At 35.3% G+C, this 8,966-nt stretch overlaps 1 pseudogene; it reads left to right on the top strand.

Annotated features, from left to right (window-relative positions):
* Nucleotides 1-733: 733 nt before the first annotated feature.
* On the top strand, nt 734-5,329 carry LOC143247538 (BTB/POZ domain-containing protein KCTD12-like; annotated as a pseudogene).
* The last annotated feature ends 3,637 nt before the right edge of the window (nt 5,330-8,966 follow it).

The following is an 8,966-nucleotide window of genomic DNA, read 5'->3' on the forward strand; positions in this document are numbered from 1 at the left end:
GTTTGTTTCGCTACAGATAACTTATATATTTTGCAAACACGAACACTGGCTTTTATTTTTTTATTTAATTCATGGTTTCGTAGAATTAACCAGAAAACATTACAAAGAAACAATGATGACCAATATTTGTGGAGTTCGATATTTATAAAATGTCTAATTATTATACTCTTTCTAATTATTTTTTCTTCTGATAATCTAAACTTTATACTCCTTGACGGTGTGTGGTCATTTTTATTTTTGTAGTCTTGGGGATTTGATATTTTACATCTATATTTGTATGTACATGTATCGAAAATACCTATATAAATTTATACACGTATTAAGTTTGTATAAAATGTTTCACATTATAGCCCCTAGATGGCAGTAACGTTTCTAACGTAATTTTCAGTTATCGATTGTTAGCGTCAGTTGGATTACATATAGCCGTGAAAGAGTTTCAAGGCACAGAGTCAGTCGTAGTTGCTGTAGGTCTTGATAACAAGAAGTTGGGCCTATAATGCGACACTGTAAATTCTCTAAAACTTCATCACGCGTTATTAAGCGTTACTTTGGCAACATTTCTTAAAATCTGGACGATAGGGTTTCGGAAAATCTGCAACCTATACCGAATGTGGAGGAAGTGAACCCTGAAAAAAAAAAAATCTCTTTGCACTAATTCGGTTAATGAAGTTTCCCTTTTCATCTTTTACGAAGTAACATTCTAATTAGATCCTCCTCAGTGATTTTCTTTTGTTTACCTTCGAAGATACAAAACATGTCTTTGACTTCTAATGGAGATGGTCTACAGGAGATTCGCCTGTTGAGCTTACCGTCGGTGGTGGAACTGAATGTTGGCGGAGTATTCTACACGACCTCCATAAGCACTTTAACTAAAGAACCAAATTCTCTTCTGGGACAAATGTTTACCGGCGAAGGCATAAAGACAGCAATGCGAGATTCCAAAGGGAAGTTTTCATTGACCGAGATGGCGTGATCTTCCGATATATTTTGGACTATCTTCGAAATCAGAAGGTGATCCTTCCCGAAAACTTCCACGAGCGTGAACGCTTGAAGCAAGAAGCCGAGTATTTCATACTTCCAGGTATGGTGGCTGATATTGAAGCTCTTCCTCAACTTCCCACTCCCACCGGATACCTTTTAGCCAAGCAGCAGCTTCCCATATTTCTCGACCTCCTGGATATATAACGGTTGGCTACCGAGGAACCTTCGCCTTTGGTCGAGACGGATTGGCAGACGTCAAGTTTCGGAAACTTACTCGCATTTTGGTTTGTGGAAAGGTTGGTCTATGTCGTGAGGTATTTGGAGAAAATCTAAACGAAAGCCGAGATCCAGACAGATGTAACATGGACCGTTACACAGCACGATTCTTTCTGAAACATAATTTTTTGGAGCAAGCTTTCGACGATCTCAATGGAGCCAGCTTCCGCTGCGTTGCAGCTGCAGGTTCCGGAACGGCATGTGGGGGCACCGGCGAACCACTTAAGCCTGGAATGGATTCAGAAGAGAATCGGTGGAACCACTATAACGAGTTTGTATTTGTTAGGCCATAATTTCTAGTTGTTTGTCACCAGATATCACCTGAATAACGTCAAGAGTATTGTTGCTTGTATCTTCAGAAGGCTTCGGTGTGAAAGCGAAATAGTGTTGTTTTTCAAACGAGATACGAAAACTTTATTTTTGAATTCATCCATTAGGTGTCATCCCAATCTTTTACAATTGTTTAATCGTTGAATTGCTTCTGACAGCCTATCGACCTGGAACTGCAGGATGAGTATATTTTGGTATAGTTTCTTCAAAAGCTACTTGGAGTGTCATGGTAGGATTACTTGTTATTAACATTGAAGAAGAAAAATAACAACAACAGTAATTAGAAAACTGGAACTTTACATTGTTCGACCATGTTACTGCATTGTAGTTATTTGAAAAGGTGAACGAGAGGCTAAAGGGTAATTATGATAAAACATGACTGAATATGTTTATAATATCAAGAATGTTTCGATTTATTTTATCTGAATATTATTGTAATTTGTTTGATATGTATTCTTCTCCGAGACAGAGTAATAGCCACTGTTTTTTGTTTCGTATTTTTCATATCACGAAGAGCCTTGTGCAGATATGTACTTTATTTCATATTAACAGGTTAAGCTATTTTATGACTGCTGTGGCGCTTTTCTAGGTTTCTAAACAACTGGCCAAACTTTTGGAATTTTTAAAGCGAAAGATAAGATGACATAATTATTTTGAGATCAGGCGTGAGTGATTAATTAACGTGCCCATACCGTGAATCCGGGTATTCATTACTCGCGTTCCATTTCCACAAAAACAGTCTGCATCTTGGACATACAAGAATAGATTATGAGCTGGTGGGTACTGTAGGTTAACTGCTTTCCTTCTAATCTATCAGTTCATAATTAGGGAGCGACTACGCGTAGACGGTAACACGTGTAGTTTGCAAGAAAATTCTAAAACAGACTAACGAATATTCTGTTGTGTTAAGGACCAGAAGAGAGATGGGTTACATGACAAATAGTGGGGCTGTTTTTGTGCTTCATCATTCTTTTGAAATGTTGAAAATTGTTGACCAATCCATTCTTCTATAAGAGTGTTTCAATTGGGTCGTAGAAACCATTTAAGATTAGATTAGAGCACTTGAAAATATTTTTAATAAATTCAAACGACGGGTGAAAATAAAGTAACTGCTGCTACTACTATTTAAAAACAAATAAGATATCTACAAAATAGTAAAAATACATGTACAATCGAAAATAATAGGCTTAGCTTATAGATAAACCTTAAACCTGATCTTAAACTGATTTTATTCTCTTCTAAGTGTCCGACTAGAGCTTTCCTTAATTTGAAGGGCTTTCTGTTGTGTTCACTAAAATTGAAAGTCATTCATTACAAATGGGGCTCAACAAAGTGATGTTTTTGATTTCAAAAAATTTCTGCATTGTTCCTCTGACAAGTCCCCCCCGCTGGGACAGCAATAAGTCTGTGGATTTACAGTGCTGAAATCAGGGGTTCGATTCTTTTCGGTGGACACAGCAGATAGCCCGATGTGGCTTTACAATAAGAAGACACTCACAAACATTCACCCATCTGTTACAGTTACGATTCTAAAAAAGTAATCTAATTAATGTGGATTTACTATACTGAACGAATCGTGACATTTTGATTTTTGACTTAAATAAATATCTGATAGTAGGGTTCAACAGAGAGACCCGGCATGACCAGGTGGTTAAGGCAATCGACTCGTAATCTGAGGATTGCGGGATCGAATCCCCGTCACACCAAACATGCTCGCCCTTTCAGCCGTGATGGCGTTATAACGTTTCGGCTAATCCCACTGTTCGTTGGTAAAAATGTATCCCAAGATTTGGCGATAGGTGATGACGAATAGCTGCCTTCCCTCTAGTCTTTCACTGCTAAATTAGGGACGACTAGCGCAGATAGCCCTCGTGTAGCTATGCGCGAAATTAAAAAAATAAACACTAACAGAGACAGAGAAAATATGAAGTCAATTTGTGCCACCTATTTTGGGCTTTGATATAGCGATACAGAAGCGATCAATCTCTGTTGTCATTGCTTGGACTACATGCATTATAACGTCTTTTTCAACTTATTTTACATACAAGATAGCTTTAGACTTTGAGCAAGTGCACATTTTCCTTTTTGCACACGAAATTAACTATAGTATTTTCCCATTTTAAAACTATTTAATATTAAATCAAGAATTTTTCTTTGTGTGAACGGTAAAATTTGGAACTCTGTCTTTAAATGTGTTTTAAAGGTGTCAAGTGTTACTAGTGGCTAGTTAAAGACATATAATAATCAAACCTGGAACTGCGAGAAATTGTGTAAACTCTCTGAGTCTGGATAAGTGGAAACAAAACAAGCAGTTTTAATTGAGCTATCCATGTCGAGATTCTGTTAGCTTAACGTAACTCATTTTAACTTTGGTCATTATCCATATAGGAATTCAGCAGGTTTAGCATAACTCATTTTAATTTTAGCTGCTCATGGCATGGTTCAACAGTTCTTACAAGCGTGATTTAACCACACCTCAGTATTAAGTTGAATACTGAAGCACAAGTACTATTATAGGTAGTTATGGAGTGATGCCTAGGACTGGGGCCGCTCTTGTGGAATTTTCCAAAGCTATAAAACTTTAAAATTACATCCGACAAATACAAACTTGTGTCACGATTAAAATAGAATGCACAGGTTACATTACATTAACAAATTATATGGGGTGTAGGCAGAAGTAAAGGGGCGCTGCTTTTTGAGGGAAAGAGGAAATGAGTGGCAAGTCCATACAGAGGAGGTGCAGTTTGAAGGCATTGCGACCGTGGAAAAAAAATTCGAATTTTCATTGAAAATGGTGCATTTAAATGGGGCTGTTTTTACATCTTTTAAATGCGTTTCAAAAAGATATGGGCACAACGATTGCAACCACCCTTTGCCCACACGCATGTGAGAGGATATGATGCCTGCAAATAAGCGAATTCGAAGTAAAAGTCCTCCAGGACACGAAAATATTCGATGCTTTCAATTTTTCCAAAATCTTTTCAAAGTGTCAGTTGTCTTCTTCGCTTTAACAAACAATTTTAGTCAGTATTTAGAAACTTAGGACGAAAAAGCTGAAAGTTAGAACTAAAACGATTATTTCTAATTATCAATTATAAATCTAGAAACGTGGAACTGGATTACAAATTCAGTAAAAGATGGGTAGTTTACGTTGTTTAATGTAAGTCATATACTATATATTTTCTGTAATCAAACTGTATATTGTGTTGTTTATTGCGATACATTTAACGTAATAAAAATGTTATAGCTTGTCTCGACAAAAGTGTTAACTTTTTTGGAATTGAAGTGCTAACTGTATAATCTCTGTGCTTTAAACAAATAACAGATAAAACATAGATGTTTCAATAGTTTAAAAGTTAGCGTTGATTTGTGTATTGATAACTTAATTGTTTAATATTAGTGATACAGTTGTTATTGGCGCTAATGTTCTTTATTTTATCTGCTTAAAACACTTTGTTTTAATACGTTTTTAAAAACATTTTTCTTACACTCTGATGATTCGATGTATGTCATTGTACCAGAAACGCCTATGTAAACCTTTATTAGATTTTTATAGATTTCGATTTAAAGGTCTTATTTGTTTACGTAACTCACGAGATTTGGTCAATTATTAGCTAAGCCTCTCACTCGTTGCTTCCTTCAATAATTATTCTAATATAACTGTGTATCGTATTCATTGTTCGGCTGTTGGATGTTGTAAAAAACCCTGTATAGCATGCACAAATAAATGACTTTATAATGAGACTCGAGAAGTTTAGACAAGTTAATGTTTTACTTTGACATTCACGATAAAACTCACTTTTTACCTGATGTTACACGCAATTAGAGAAAGTAATATTCGGGCAAGGAAAATCTGATTTCTAAACTATGCATTATCGTTTAAAAGGAAGCTTTATTTATGTAAGCATTAGTGACTAATGAAGAGGGATTAACGTAATAAAGTCGAAAAGAAAGATTAAACGGTTAATTACAAATTCAGTTTCTATTTTCTCGACATTAAATATTAGATTCGTTTTTAAAAAGTTACATAATAACCTACAGATTACAATAAAGGGTCGATAGGCTCGGCATGGCCAGATAGTTAGGGCGCCCAACTCCTAATTTGAGGGCTTCGGGTTCGAATCCCCATCACATCAAACATGCTCGGCGGAGGGTATTATAACGATACGGCCAATCCCATTATTCGTTTGTAAAAGAGTAGCCCAAGAGTTGGCGGTGAGATGGCTAATGCAAACAGTCCTCGTGTAGCTTTGAACGAAATTCAGAAAACAAACAAAGGGCTAGTAAAAATGACATACGTTTCCATGGGTACCTAACCTCGCTTGAAATAATTCCTGTTTTGCGTTACATAAATAACTGTAATTATACACTGGTGTCCACTCTGAAGCTGCATAATACAGAACACTAAGTGTGACCCAGTTATCTATAACGTGACCATAGATAGATGTTTAGAACACGTAGATTGTTTTTAAACGTCAAATGATATAACGTTTGACATGCTACATCCACGTTGAAGCTCTACTGAACTGTGAAAATTAGTGCATATAATACACACAGGAAGATACAATTACGAGAATTGGTCGAGTCGGTTACTTGTCTTCATTAATCTCTGACATATAGAATTTAAAGTGGAAAAGGTTTTGAATATCACGTTTGATTGTTATGATACATGTTCAGTGTTACGTACTTTAGGATATCATTAGAAACAGCCAGACTGTGAAGAACATTGTACAACTTACTTTGTTATGTTCTGCACATGTCAGAACGTCAGCACGGAGCCGGGTGTGTCAAGTGAGTTGGACTGTGAACATGACGGTCCGTGGCTCGCGTTCCTCTTAACGCAAAAACACGTTCCGCACTTTTGGGTCGTGGATGTGCTATAACAGTGACGGGGAAATCTCGCTATTCTATTAGCGTAGACCACGAGTTGGCGGAAAATGCTGTTGACAAGCTGCCTTCCCTCTAGCCTCATCAGTCTTACCTGCGCTAATTCATGCATAATTTTGTGATAATATAGGAAACAAACGAATATACCAGAACGTCATAAAATAGGAGATAATTCTATTTACACCAACACAACATACATATCTGTGTTGACACTTCCATTTACACCAACACAACATACATATCTGTGTTGATACTTCCATTTACACCAACACAACTTACATATCTGTGTTGACACTTCCATTCACACGAACACAACAAACATATCTGTGTTGATACTTCCATTTACACCAACACAACTTACATATCTGTGTTGATACTTCCATTTACATCAACACAACATACATATCTGTATTGATACTTCCATTTACACCAACACAACATACATATCTGTATTGATACTTCCATTTACACCAACACAACATACATATCTGTATTGATACTTCCATTTACACCAACACAACATACATATCTGTATTGATACTTCCATTTACACCAACACAACATACATATCTAAGTTGATACTTCCATTTACACCAACACAACATACATATCTGTATTGATACTTCCATTTACACCAACACAACATACATATCTGTATTGATACTTCCACTTACACCAACACAACATACATATCTGTATTGATACTTCCATTTACACCAACACAACTTACATATCTGTATTGATACTTCCATTTACACCAACACAACATACATATCTGTATTGATACTTCCACTTACACCAACACAACAATCATATCTGTATTGATACTTCCATTTACACCAACACAACATACATATCTGTATTGATACTTCCACTTACACCAACACAACAATCATATCTGTATTGATACTTCCATTTACACCAACACAACATACATATCTGTATTGATACTTCCATTTACACCAACACAACTTACATATCTGTGTTGATACTTTCATTTACAACAACACAACATACATATCTGTATTGATACTTCCATTTACATCAACACAACATACATATCTGTTTTGATATTTCCATTTACATCAACACAACATACATATCTGTACTGATACTTCCATTTACACCAACACAACATGCATAGTTGTATTGATAGTTCCATTTACATCAACACAACTTACATATCTGTGTTGATACTTCCATTTACATCAACACAACATACATATCTGTATTGATACTTCCATTTACACCAACACAACTTACATATCTGTGTTGATACTTTCATTTACAACAACACAACATACATATCTGTGTTGATACTTCCATTTACATCAACACAACATACATATCTGTATTGATACTTCCATTTACACCAACACAACATACATATCTGTGTTGATACTTTTATTTACACCAACACAACATTCATATCTGTGTTGATACTTCCATTTACACCAATACAATATATATATATCAGTGTTGATACTTTCATTTACACCAACACAACATACATATCTGTGTTGATACTTCCATTTACATCAACACAACATTCATATCTGTGTTGATACTTCCATTTACACCAACACAACTTACATATCTGTGTTGATACTTTCATTTACACCAACACAACATACATATCTGTGTTGATACTTTTATTTACACCAACACAACTTACATATCTGTGTTGGTACTTCCATTTACACCAACACAACATACATATCTGTATTGATACTTCCATTTACACCAACACAACATACATATCTCTGTTGATACTTCCATTTACACCAACGCAACATACATATCTGTGTTGATACTTTCATTTACACCAACACAACATACATATCTGTATTGATACTTCCATTTACACCAACACAACATACATATCTGTATTGATACTTCCACTTACACCAACACAACAATCATATCTGTATTGATACTTCCATTTACACCAACACAACATACATATCTGTGTTGATACTTTCATTTACACCAACACAACATACATATCTGTATTGATACTTCCATTTACACCAACACAACTTACATATCTGTGTTGATACTTTCATTTACAACAACACAACATACATATCTGTATTGATACTTCCATTTACATCAACACAACATACATATCTGTTTTGATATTTCCATTTACATCAACACAACTTACATATCTGTATTGATACTTCCATTTACACTAACACAACATACATATCTGTATTGATACTTCCATTTACACCAACACAACATACATATCTGTGTTGATACTTCCATTTACACCAACACAACATACATATCTGTGTTGATACTTCCATTTACACCAACACAACATACATATCTGTGTTGATACTTCCACTTACACCAACACAACATTCATATCTGTGTTGATACTTTCATTTACACCAACACAACATACATATCTGTGTTGATACTTCCATTTACATCAACACAACATTCATATCTGTGTTGATACTTCCATTTACACCAATACAACT

This window comes from Tachypleus tridentatus, chromosome 3, assembly GCF_004210375.1.
Source record: "Tachypleus tridentatus isolate NWPU-2018 chromosome 3, ASM421037v1, whole genome shotgun sequence".
In the NCBI taxonomy this organism is placed as follows: domain Eukaryota; kingdom Metazoa; phylum Arthropoda; class Merostomata; order Xiphosura; family Limulidae; genus Tachypleus; species Tachypleus tridentatus.